This window comes from Schistocerca cancellata, chromosome 1 (genome assembly GCF_023864275.1).
Source record: "Schistocerca cancellata isolate TAMUIC-IGC-003103 chromosome 1, iqSchCanc2.1, whole genome shotgun sequence".
NCBI classification, from domain to species: domain Eukaryota; kingdom Metazoa; phylum Arthropoda; class Insecta; order Orthoptera; family Acrididae; genus Schistocerca; species Schistocerca cancellata.
Window position 1 is genome coordinate 847,549,182 of NC_064626.1, and position 13,888 is coordinate 847,563,069.

A 13,888-nucleotide genomic window follows, 5' to 3' on the forward strand; every position below is an offset into this window, starting at 1 on the left:
TTATTGCCTACGGAAAAAGAAGATTTATTTGACAGGATTAGCCCTTCCTGAGATTCATGTGGGAATCATATGTAAGACTGTATTTGAAAAACCTTTTCCACTTTGCACATCACCCGAAATTTTATTGACATCATTAACGGCTGAAGAACCTCTCTAAAATTTTAAGTTTTACTGAGTCACATACTTGCGCAGAGAAAATAACCTTATGCAACTAGTATCTTCAACTTAGCTTTCACGTTTATACCTTCTGCATTTTGTGAAAAACATTAGGGATGTAAAAAAATTAGAATTCCCTCCGCGTCACATAACATTAATTCTTGGGACTCACACATTACATACGCTCATACGGACAAGACATTTTACAAAAAGGTGTGTGCTGTAAGATAGTTTTGACTTCTATTTAGCTTTTCCTGAAATCTTTTTGTGTAGAAAATTACGAAGTTTATATCGATGGGAGTTATTCGGAGAGCGGAACAGATTGAACAGTGGCAAAAATCATTAACGGCATACCTTGCCTATAAGTTGAAAGTAGACACTACAGAATGGGTGTATCGCTGAACAGTACAATAAGCAATCTTACTAGCTTCAGAGAAAGTAAATACCTTCCGAAAAATACATGTCAGAGTGATATCTGTAATGTGCACGGGCAATGGAATTACGTTGTATTCGTTAAAAAAATTCAGGAATCAAATTTATTTGATAGATCAGACACAAAATTAGGAACTGCGTCAAAGGAAATGGCATATTAACTTCGAATGGACAAGAAAACCTATGCAGGAAATCCTGGGAATGAACTGGCAGACAAGCTTGCCAAACAAGGACCTCGAGGAAACAGAAGAGAAAGCTACAAAAGATTCGTTCGCCTGTGATTGAAAGAAAATGCACATAGAAAGAAAAATGGGAAAGATAATGGGCTGAAGCTACAAAAGGGACGGTCACAAAAGATTTTTTCCGACTGTTCAACATCCTTTTTCCATAAAGTTTCCGCAGTCGTGTAATATTTCTTACATCAATGTTAACGGATTATCGAAAATTAATGTACTACTACCATCAGTGCTGTTTGTACATGCGTAGTGAGTGATCAAGCAGTGCATCACTCCTTAATGGTCTGGGATGTGCTGCGAATTTAATAACGGGAGAGACGTACTCGTCTTCATTAGTCGGTTAACTCACTGCAGAGCGCCATGACTATTTCTTGATTCATTCCTTCACTAATGAAATCTTCGACCAGACTTCTCCATCCACAGAGATTTTCAGCTGCTCGTAACTTAATGTGAAGAAATGGCTCTGAGCACTATGGGACTTAACATCAGGCGCTTCAGTCTGGAACCGGGCGACCGCTACGGTCGCAGGTTCGAATCCTGCCTCTGGCATGGATGTGTGTGATGTCCGTGGGTTAGTTAGGTTTAAGTAGTTCTAAGTTCTAGGGGACTGATGACCTCAGAAGTTAAGTCCCATAGTGCTCAGAGCCATTTGAACCTTTTTTTTTTTTGTAACGTTTTCCAAAATTTAGAACAGCTCTAATGGATTCCTTACTGCACACAGTTAAGTCTTTTCCGGCAATCCTCGCGGGTATCATTTCATGTCACCTATACACAGTTCAACGAGAAAGTACAATTTCCCGCCACTGAGAAACATCTCCCATTTACCTATCGTTGCTGCCTATCTGAATATGAAGACGTTTTAATTTCAATTAGCAACTGCTGAAAAATTCATTTCGCGTACAACACAGCAGCCATGTTTGGCCAGCAGAGGCGCTGTCGCTGAAGGTCAAGAGGGTCCTGGCATTCCGCCACAGCCTTGCCGGCCACGCGCATACAAATCAGCGAGCGACGCACAATAACAGTCATACGCCGCTCCCAATTCCAGACGCAGGCATTAGGCGATCGCCCGCAGCTCGTTATCGCATTATTATATAGCCGTCCGTGCACCCGTACGCAGGCGCACGCAACCACGCGCCCTAATAGCACGCTGGTATTCTTTTAAAAACAATTTCCCACGAGTATTTTTCCCCTCCCACATGAAAAAAATAAGAGGTTTCGACCTCGTAAAATTCCAGCTCTTTACCTGGGACGAGGAAAGTACTGGTGCCTTCTCGTGGGAATTACTTAACCTCTGGAGGTTGCCAGGATCTGGACCGCCACCCTGTTCACCTCTGGAGTCAGAGGTCGGCGCGCACGCACACACCACACTGCTTCCCGCCTTACTGCTTCAGCAACACTGGCCTACAGAAGGCGACCCGATCCACAGTAACGGACAAAACTGTCACGAACCCGAATATTGGTTTTAACACAACAGCTCTTCACAAACCATTCTCCTATTGGACTTTGAGACCTTGCCTTCCTACTATCTTATGCCAACGGCCCTGCCGCAGTGATAACACCGGTTCCCGTCAGATCACCGAAGTTAAGCGCTTCGGGCTGGTGTTGCATTTGTATGGGTGACCATCCGGTTTGCCGAACGCTGCTGGCAAGAGGGGTGCACACTCAGCCCTTCTGAGGCAAACTGAGGAGCTACGCGATTGATAAGTAGCGGCTCCGGTCTCGTAAACCGACATACGGTCGGGAGCGGTGTGTTGACCACATGCCCTTCCACATCCGCATCCAGTGACGCCTGTGGGCTGAGAATGACACGGCGGCTGCTCGGTACCGTTGGGCCTTCCAAGACCTACTCGGAAGGAGTTTAGTTTTGGTTCCTATGATCTTTGAACTCAGATAGCCAGGTAGTTTTAGGAAGAATCTACACCTGAACGTGGACTCCGAACCACAATTCAACTGGGCATTTTTCACGTCAGAAAACAGTGCCAGAGGTGAAATAGGTGAAAAGGCAAAGGTGTAGTTCCTAGAATCGACCGGGGATACAACGGCTGACTTTTGCTTCTGTAATCTGGCACTTAATCTCGTTTTTATTTTTATCGTTCTGTTTTCTCTCAAACTGCATCAATTGAAACTGCATTTTTTTTTATTACTATTACAGAGGGTGGTCAGTAGCCTTTGGGAGTCACGATAATTCCCAGTAACTCCACGTGCAAACCCCTCAGAATACGTCAAAGCGTTATTTCGTACCAGTGCTATGGAGTTATACGAAATTGAGATGAATGAAATGCAATCTCGCTTGATAAATAGTCAAGTGTTACAGTACATATAATTACGATTCATTTATTTCAGTTGAAGTTTCATTTAGTAGTAGCCTGTGATTTAGTGACTGGAAAAGCAGCTTGGCTAAGCGGCCGTGGACGCTTAAGCCGTCGGCACGCGGGCCGTGCACCCAAACGTTGAGCGTGCCGTGTTTCTGACGTCATAGCGTGGAATCCACGAGCGACTTCAGTAACTGGCCTGGGCGCGCTTTGAAGACGTATCTTTAGTCAGCCGTGGTGGGGAGCCTTTCCGAACGTGGAAAGAAATATCTAGTATGTCAGATATTCTGAGCGTGCGGTTGAACGTAGACCAATGACACGGAAGAACGTCTTCTACGTCACGCGCAGGCCATCTCCATTCACCACAGAGTTAAGGGGCGCAATATTGGCTTTCAGTCACGTAAAGCCCGGGAACACTTTCAATTATTTATTGTACAAGAACTAAACACTGTACAGATGTCATACATATTGCATTCTGAAGAGAAACTCTGAAAGTTTTTTTTGTAAACATTGGATATGTGAACCATGAGTGACCTGGCAGACGTAAATACGGCAATCGAATTCTTGCCATACGCGTCCCAGCGTGGCATCGCCGACTGTGGCAGTCGCTTCCGTATTCTCTCCCGGAACTCTGCTACATCACGCGGTAGAGGTGGTACATACACCAGCTCTTTAATGTGTCCGTTCAGAAAAAAGCCACACGGATTGAGATCTGGTGATGGGGATCCAACACACAGAAAGCTCGCTCCGCACCTGAACTCGCCATGTTTGCGACTAGCGCTCACTATCAGCAAATTATCCAACTACGCTGTGGCCTTAAACATGGAAAAAAAAAAACTTTCAGGGTTTCACTTCAAAATAACATATATGCACCGGCAAACTAAGGATCTCTCGAAAACCCGTAGTTAATTGCAAATTATGAGAGTACGCTGTCTGAAGGCCACGTCGTGTTGAGGACGCATTAAAAACTCATTGTTCTTAGTAAAATTTGTTATAATTGAATGTCAGTTAGCTACGATTAAAGCTTTCGGGAGATGTTAAGATGGTAGATACAGTCAACTGTCGATTTTAGCGCAATGAGTAGCGTCACAGATTCATAATGAAAATTTGATATGTTGGTAATTCGCGTCATGCTACATCCGTTTTTTCCCTAAACTTCGCATTTTAATAGGTTCTGATACTTTATAGTTTATGCTTACATTAAACTAATAATCATATTTTGACGAGTTAGTTTGTTCGATTGTTAGATTGGCTTAATCTACAGGACAGCTTGCACTTCTTGCAGTAAGATATTTTGCCCATTTTTCTTTTTTGTAAAAAAATTAAATGATCGTATGGCATTGTTGGCCGGGAGACCCCATGCGGGGTTGTTCGGCCGCCGTATTGCAAGTCCTTGTTAGCTGACACCACTTCGGCAACTTGCGAGTCAATGGAGTCAATGATGATGAAATGATAATGAAAGACACACAACACCCAGTCGTCACGAGGCAAAGAAAATCCCTGACCCCGCCGGGAATCGAACCCGGGACCCCGTGCGCGGGGAGCGAGAACGCTACCGCAAGACCACGAGCTGCGGACTTCTTTTTTGTATTTCACTTGTTGTAAAGGTCCTGCTAGAGAGTAGCAGCACTGATCAAGTTATAATGACCTTAGGGTTTCACAAAAAGTGAGAATGATGAAATAATTTTCATGTTATGTGGATATCTACTGTAAATGTGTGTCGCATTGTTTGTAGGGGAAATTTTAAAAGCCGGTATCCTTATTGACTGGGCATGGTACTTTTCTTTTTGCCTTCAAACATGTTCATGGATATTAAAGTGTTTGTCTTACTACATACAGAGGAAAGCGACAAGCATATGAATAATGAAGAAATGCGCGTATAAAGGGAGATAACGTAGGAATTTTACTCGTGCCCATTTCGTAAACAGTATGACAGAGACGACAACTGCCGCTGGTGCGCAAAGCGCACGCGTGCACCACGCTCGGGATCACGTAGCGTACGCCAAAGTCGCATCTTTTCTGAGAGATCAGCAGCACGCTGAATTCAGCACGCTCAACGTTCACGTTCCAAAGCACGGTTCCTGTGCAGATGGCTTTACAGTCTCTGGACTCAAATCAAAAGCGAGAAGCTGGCTGGGCCATTCCCGCTTCCTCGGATACAATGCGCGCCCGGAAAGATTAACGGAACCACTCTAGTGCGACGCAAAGCTCGCTTCCCAAGCCGGAAGACTGTCAGAAGCATACACCTGACGCCTCTTGTGAGAGCAAGTTGAACCCGAAATACAGGATTTTTCCATTTTAGCGACGTGAAAATGAACCAGAATCCGGGGATTTTTTTCACTTGAAACGCAAGCTTCCCATTCGTTAACAGCAACAAACTGTCGAGCAGAGGGAGATGGAAAATATTTCTAAACGAGAACACTGGTGGTAGGAAGGTAAGTTTTAGAACCTGAAACGAACTCTCTCACAGGCTGGAGACAGCGGAGTGGGAGTAAAGAGGACATTTCCGATACATGAAAAATCAGTGGTTAATCGCACTAAAAAGAAGTATAAGAAGGAGAAATTTATTAAAGTAACAATTCTGATTCGTTAATGTCAACTCCACCTAATTTGAGAGGCAGCTCGCCCCTATAAACTGAACTGAAAAGGTAAATCTCAACTTCAGAAATGACACTCCTGTTACTGTCGTCGAGTAGGACGCTGACCTCGTCCGAAAACCGCCGCTCCGCAACACCTGCCGTGGCTGTCTACTGACGTGCCCCATTGCAGTCCTCGGGGGGTTATGAGTTGACGCCAGGCGGCGTAGTATTTCACAGCTCGGAGCCATCTCATGCTTGGACGTGTGAACAGTTAATACGGTGAGACCGAAGAAACAACAGTTAGTGGTTAGTGAATTTTACTGGACGACCAATACTCAATAAGCTTCACTTATTTCAGTTTAGAATCCAGATTCAGAGTCGCATTTGCTAATTGCTTGATTTAAACTACAGTTTGTTCGATGCAGTTTCATCAGATTCATCTCAGAGTTGCGCGTTACATTGAGTTGTGCTTCCCACTGTTTTCACAGTCAACCATAGGCGCCCGTTTAACTTTGTAGTAACATAGCGCCTTTGAGTGTTTTTTCTTTGAAGTGAGATTGCGCTTCGAGAATCTTTGACCTCTCAGTTTAGATTGCATATCAGGATCCATTAACTCCAATTTAACGTGCGATTCCTCATCAATTGCCCCAGCCCTTATTCCAAGCACATTTGAACACACTGATGCCCAAATTTTACCGCACAGTAGATGACTTAATGGCTCTGAGCACTATGGGACTTAACATCGTAGGTCATCAGTCCCCTAGAACTTAGAACTACTTAAACCTAACTTACCTAAGGACATCACACACATCCATGTCCGAGGCAGGATTCGAACCTGCGACCATAGTAGTCGCGCGGTTCCGGACTGAAGCGCCTAGAACCGCTCGGAATGACTTAATGACGCTGCTAGCAATAGTCTTAGATTCTAAGTGATACTACCAAATCCCACAATCAGATGACAATCGCAGACAGAGAGAAAAGCGCTGCATACAACAGCCTGGCCTTGGTGATATGAAGGATGGCTGAATAGAACTTCAAGACACACTATCGACCGCGGCCTAAGAATTGAAAGATCGCTGGACGGTATAGAATATAACCAGGAATAGAGTAAAAGGAGAAGGCCTGAAACTTCGACGATTAACTCATCAAAGAGAAATACAAATAGCTCGGGATCGGAAGATAAAAATATTAGCAAAGGCTAGGTTACTAGATGTCCAAGGAACGCTGAAATTTACAGCGGTGTCCTATCTACAGCATGGCATCCCCGTGAAGACACCAAAGAAACCAACCTTACCGTCTATGGAGTCATCCTACATCTCCATACTCGCTGAGTTGCCAAAATGTATGAAAAAGCGCTGGATATGTTTGTCCGGTCGTCGGCAGCTGAAACCAAGCCTAGTAGAAATAGCTTCCTGTGGCTTCGCGACGCGACGATCGTTCATCAAACACTTGGGATCACCTTGTGTGGTGATGGTAACTTAGTCTCTGTAATACTGAAGAGTCATCCCAGACTCTCGTGACCTCTGAACTCCTGTATTGATCTATGCATGACCCAAGTATTCTGCACCGATTACTTCCTCACGTTCACAGTCGTTATGATCTTTACGTGCTACCCTCTTCACTACACACCTGTCTTGTTTAAACTTGCGTTATATACTATACCTAGCAGCAACCTTCAACAGTCGCAAAAGGATCATCATCAAATGGGGCAACCTATGCCGCTATTACAAGATGAAGTCTACTATGCACCTTAGCTACTTCAATTCGCAAAATAAGTGGGAAACACTTCTTTTATACGCACGCAAGGTACTTGCAATGCAAAACGATTACATGATGATCCTTTGCAAGGCTATCTTTAACAAGGTTTTTCTTAATTTTCCCTACAAGCTTATCCGGACCCGTCGTCTTCCTTCTGCACGGCTATCCTCACACGTGACGAGTCAGCTAACGTGTCCGATCACACCCGACCTCACGAGATACATCGTCGTCGATACACGGCACGAGTTGTTTAACGTGGTTTGCGCTCACCAGCGGCCGTTGTCGGCTTTATTTGGCTCTCTAACCCCACAGTTTCTTTACGAAAACGGACGAGCGTAAAACAGTTGCGGTAATTTTGTTACGAAGATTGTGGAAAATCGCGAAAATGTTTCTGGAGTCGTGGACAGCTAGAACAGCGAACTGCTGGCAGAGGAACATTACGTGATGCTGTTCAACGATGTGGTACACACAGTAGTACTTGTTATTCGTTAACTCAATTGCATTTTCATCCTATTTTCGGTTTGACCCTGAATTTATATAAGGTATAGTGTATGATGTCAGACTGTGCACGCATAATATCCATATTCTCGATGTTGCGTTGACTATCATCACACCGAAATAACTTACTTCACCACATAGATTTCAAGATCACGATTCTTTTTGTAATTTCACTGGAATGGAAGGACACTTTTCTTAGAAGCTGCTCACCAGCATTAGAAAAGATATTCACCACAAGATACAAACATGAACCAGTCCATAAACCCAGCAATAAGTATAAATAGTTTACAAGCTGTTCCATAATAGCAAAGCCTTCCACTGCGTAACATGTGTTTACTATCAGACATAGACTGGCATTCACGTTAACATGTCTGATTACTGTGGAAGCATTCCATTCTAAAACTGAGCTATAACCATGGTTTCTTCATTGACTATGACTTTTACTACAAATGTCGTAGGTGGGCACTCAATGATTTATTATTGAGGAATTATGTGAAGCGATGATCTAGTGATTTTTATGAGGAGGATATCATGGGATTATAAGAAGTGGGGATAGCGAATTTTTTATGAATATTATGCACACATTTATGATTTATAGCATGAAGTATGGAATATTGATGTTAGGGATTGTTAGGGATTACGTGTTGATTTTACCCTTGGCGCATGCCTTGTTGAATGTGTTTTGGTGTGTTTCCTCCGATGGGTAGTATTTCTAATGGTTTACTTTAAGGTGTTATAAAACGAAAATACAAATGTATGAATTTACAAAAAGATAAACACTGTTTCAACAATATGAATTTTTTATTCTGAGAATAGCAACGTGAACGGTTGGAGACGCTTATCGCCAGGTACTTGCCTAGCTGAATTTGTGACTATGCTTCCGCTAATGGATTTTTCCTAATTCACAGGATAATACCATTTCTCATTATTTTTCAGACTTAGTTAATCGTCTTCATCGGAGACACATTCTTTCCTAATTATTTTCATTTTGTATGTTTGCTTGTTTGTAGGATTACATACTCTTTTTGATACCGGTTGAATTTTGCATTTTCTAAGTAATTGGTACGTGCCTAAGTTAAGGTTTTGTGAGCATATTTTCATTTGCTTTAAGTTTGTGACTGACAGTAGACAGACAAATGTAATGTCTTTTCTATAGCAGAAAGACATTGTGCAAATTCAGTTCTTTTCCTTGCCTTTTCCCTGTAAACTTATGCGCAATTACTCGCGTTTACAAAAAATATACATTCAGCAGAAATTAAGATTGGATTCTCGCACAACAAAACTAGTAGTCCACTCATACTCATGTAAAAAGTAAGAGGACCGACTATGTTTGCCTACTAGTATTTTCACAATGCATTGTTCATGCAATAATTACTATATTTTAATGTTTCTTTCTTCTCACAGCATAAAAGAGATTTCGATGACTATATTTTTCTTTGAGATGTCACTACCGTCACACATCTGTATAAAATGTAACTTCGGTATTCATAAGAAATGTTTGTTATTCTTTGTCATGTAATTTGATAGTTTACCATACGTGGTATTAGATAAATGTTTTAGCTTGATTTTCTTGCAATATATTGTAACAGAATGTGTGTACTTTGCAAAAGTAGCACATTCATGGACTCAAGATTTACTCTCTGCACTGTGAGTGTGTTCCACTATTACGAACGTTTTCCTTACTACGACATTTCACATTGATTATTATGATTTCAGATGCCTTCACAGACATTTGGTGAAAATGACATATAGCAGTAAGTGTCGTGAGTGGTCTGGCTTTGAGTTGTCACTTGGTTTACAGTGGACAAATACTGCATTAACTGAGTCTGCTCTTACCCGCTTCACAAACAATCATGGCACAATGGTTTCACTTGATGAGTTATTACAACAATGTAAGTGCTAAATGACACTTCAACATGTGCTAGGTAGTGTACTGTGTACACTCATGTCAACAGATTCGTGTACAACAACCACGTAAAGACATTGCTTCGATACATATTTGCTACGACTAGAAGACAATATAACCACTCTCAGGCTCACAAACTTTTGTGCAGAATATGTACAAAAAAAATATTGCTATGTGAGTCATTTTTCCCACGATTGATGACTTCGGACTAGTGCACACTAATGTAATGGACAATTTTCTCTTAACTTGTGCACTCCTCCTTTAAACGAAATGCAACATTGGGAGCGCACCTGAGCACGAAATGTACAACGCTTTTAGCGGATTCATTTACGTGCGACTGAGCACCACTACTACGAAAACAAAAAAGTTTTTCATGACTTCTTTACAGTGCATATATGCACGTCCCATGTACATATTGTATAGTCTGTAATCGTTTTATGTTTCTCTATGATATACTGAACTACTTCTTAGCTTTATACTACTATTATGTAATACTGTATAAATGATTTTTCAGTATAACCTTTGCCGTATGCAAAAAAACGTCCTCCAAAATTATGGCCGGAGAGGCCGTCAGATAGTGAAAGTGGTCTATCGGAGAGTTTGTTGTTTGCATTTCTGGAATCTGTACATACTTTGGATGTCACAGACGCTAAACGATAATTTTGAATTGCTTATAATTCGCGCGCTGTCTTTCGTCAGAGAGGAAGACGACAGCGTAATGTGGAGCTGCACAACCAGAGGACTATCTTATTAAATGTTTTGCTGTCAGAAATAAAGTCTTGAGATTGATGATGTGTTGAGTCGGTAAAAAGTGACCAATATGTAGCTCCATACCAATGGCGTGCTGTCTCTGGTGTATTCATGGATACTAAGAAGTGCACGACGTAAGTGTGGATGGAAGAGAAACGTATTAACAAGATACGCAATAAGAGATTCATGTTATCCGCACAAGTAAGTGCAATAAAAATCGCGACTTGTTAACATTAGATACAAGAATAATTTATGCTAATAGTGAGTATCGCAAAAAAGGAGCAGGCACTGACGAACGGGCAGAAATTATATCCACATCATAGGAAAACGAAGCAGTCAAACAGGTTGGTAAAAGGCAGGAAGGCGAACCACTCAATTTTTAAAAGAGCAAGATATTCGTTGCCAGCAGCGATAGGTTTTTCACAGGTAAACAGCTGACGCTCATTCTTCGTAGAATGAAGAAAACAAGGATAAGTTATTCTTCTTGGAAAGACGTGCACACCCGATACGAAGAACAGCATTAAATTTTTTTTCTTTCCCTTGGAAGTAAAAGATCTTAAATGTGCGTTCAAATTTTTTTGTGATTATAGAGCAGCTGCTGTCATCTTTTGCATATCAGAATCAGTTACTATCCTACCTCGCAAGAAGGGCAATTTCTAAACGTTAGTCATGATATGTCGTAAACCAATAATCGTGGCAATGCCGTATACTTGCTAAGATTTACTGACTAATCGTCACACATAGACAGCAAATCTCAAGTATCTAACATGATATTTACGAACGCGCCGTGGATGTTTCTACAAGTATCTTTAACGAATGAATTTCTAGCGATCAGAGTACAAAACGCGGGCAGTTTAATCTATCTGTCGCGTCAGAGGGGCAATGTTTTCTGAAACACTATTCAAGCACTCCAGTCCCATTTGCGATAGCGCGATTCAGGGGACGGGAGAAGGCGTCATTGGTGCCAAAGAGACCATTTGTCCCCAAGTGCCTTCTCCGGTCCACGGTGCCGACATTATAATTCAATCACGCGACGTAACGATGGCTCCGAAATTGAAGAACTCCTTAAACGGCGCACCGCGGCGGATGAGAGCTAATGGGTCCGTTGTCAAGAGAATAATGGCTTTTTAATGAAGCCGCACTTCGTCTTCGACAGAGGTGATGGGCACATAATCTCGACGAGTCGCTGCGCAGAGCAAGCACCCACATCGACTTGAAACAGTATATGCGTCTGACCATGTGTGTACAACTTCTGTCACCCTTGCTGGAGCGTGAACTTAATTCTTTTCAATTTTGGACAGATTATACGAAATAGCCCGCAGCCTAGATCGTAAACCAATTTAAAAGCCGACCTTTCGACCGGAACGCCCAAACAACAGTTGTAACCTCCAGAACATCTATTCCCTAGCAGGGTACTAAAATTTGATTGTAACAACTACTCTGTAATTTATCATTTTACAGTATGGCGCTACTTTATAACCTTTTACTCACTACAATAAAAATGGTGTGTGCATTAAAGAATCATAGGAAGATCGTAGAAAAAGGGAGGGGAGGGGGAGAGGGGGGAGGGGAGTGCGGAAAACATAAGTTTTAGTATCGCGTAAGAAAAAGTTTCTACGAAATATAACCCTATGATTACTGTATAATAATAGTATGTCGAGGTTCGTTACAACAAGACATTACGTACACTGTCAAATCCAACAGGAGTGGTTTCTTGGATTTAATTAATGTGGGATACTAAAGGATACAAATACGTCAGTAAATGTGTGTTCCGTAGAAATTTGGTGTTGGAAGTGTTCTTATGGAGCAACGGAACACACATTTAACAATATGTGGTGAGTTGTTGCGTTATTCGAGTGATTTGTTTTGCAAAAGCTTAGTTATTCGTTGCTCTGCGCGCGAAATTAGTCGCCACGGCGGTATGGCGAACGAATAAATTAATTTCGATATTACGGGTACAGCTGTCATGGTGTCAGAGATGATATATATCTAACATACCACGAAATAACTAAGTAACAATACACTGGAAACCATGAAACCCGTGTCAATAGCCGAAGCCGTTAACGGAGAAACCTATAGGCAGATTAATTTTTATCGGCAGTAGATGGCCAGCACGAAAGGGAAGAAGGTAGTGTATGGTAATTACCGCATCACAAGCCAAAATCTGCAGTTAACTTCCAAACCTCTCCTCAGTAGGCTACCTCGAGGAGTGACGGAATCTGACTATAATTACCGTGAATCTGGGACGCAAGCAGCATGTGTTTGAATACAAAGAGGTGCATTCTGCTCGTGGTCTTCTCGCTGTGAGGAGCCTTCAAGTGCTTTCAGGACAACAGGAAGGTGAATTATTTAAGAGCGATTCTTGCATTTACTTTTAATGCACGTGACAATGTGGGGATTTTGCCGGACACGAGATCTTCAGATAACACGGGACTGAGCCAATGATACTGACATTTCTTTTATGCGAGTATTTGATAGCTATCGAGTGCCAGTTATGCACGTTGTAACAGCCACCAGTATGAACTCGCCCACTACGACCTTCCCAACGCTCGCGGCAAAGAGGGGAACTGATTTTGACCTTCGCAAACCAGGGATTCCTTACAAGTTCACTGCTCAGTAAATGTCCTAGAGGCGTATCAGCGGTGTTCATATATAATCCGTTAATCCGGTAAAGAATACTTATTTCTTTGATTCTTAATTCCACATGACATAATTCCTCTGCAGCGCACATTACGGAGCTGATTTCAACACGCTGACTGCAATGATACGCTGCCGGCGACATTGCAGCTCACTGCCTGCATCGAAACAGATAAGAATAGCTGCTTTAGCTCTCGTCAAAGACTAAAACAACATTAATATTGTAAACTTTCTATTTGCAACTTGTTCAAAGAAAGTAAATTTTAATTTGCTTGCCGCGTGGGATTAGCCGAGCGGTCTAGGGCACTGCAGTCATGGGCTGTGCAGCTGGTCCCGGCGGAGGTTCGAGTCCTCCCTCGGGCATGGGTGTGAGTGTTTGTCCTTAGGATAATTTAGGTTAAGTAGTGTGTAAGCTTAGGGACTGATGACCTTAGCAGTTAAGTCCCATAAGATTTCACACAAATTTGAACATTAATTTGCTTCTTCTTTAAAATAAGTGGCATGTTAGGGAAATTTTGTTATTACTGTAGACATTGTTGACCTCCATTAATGTACTAGTTTCCAATCCTATGCCTACTTCTTTCATTCATAATTTTAGCACTTCTGCCGTTGCCTGCTATTTTA

The 13,888-nt window shown here is 42.2% G+C and overlaps 1 protein-coding gene across 1 annotated transcript in view; it reads right to left on the reverse strand.

Annotated features, from left to right (window-relative positions):
- LOC126188969 (fringe glycosyltransferase) overlaps window positions 1-13,888 on the reverse strand; it is a 620,508-nt gene that overhangs the window by 459,824 nt on the left and 146,796 nt on the right. The window lies entirely within an intron of this gene.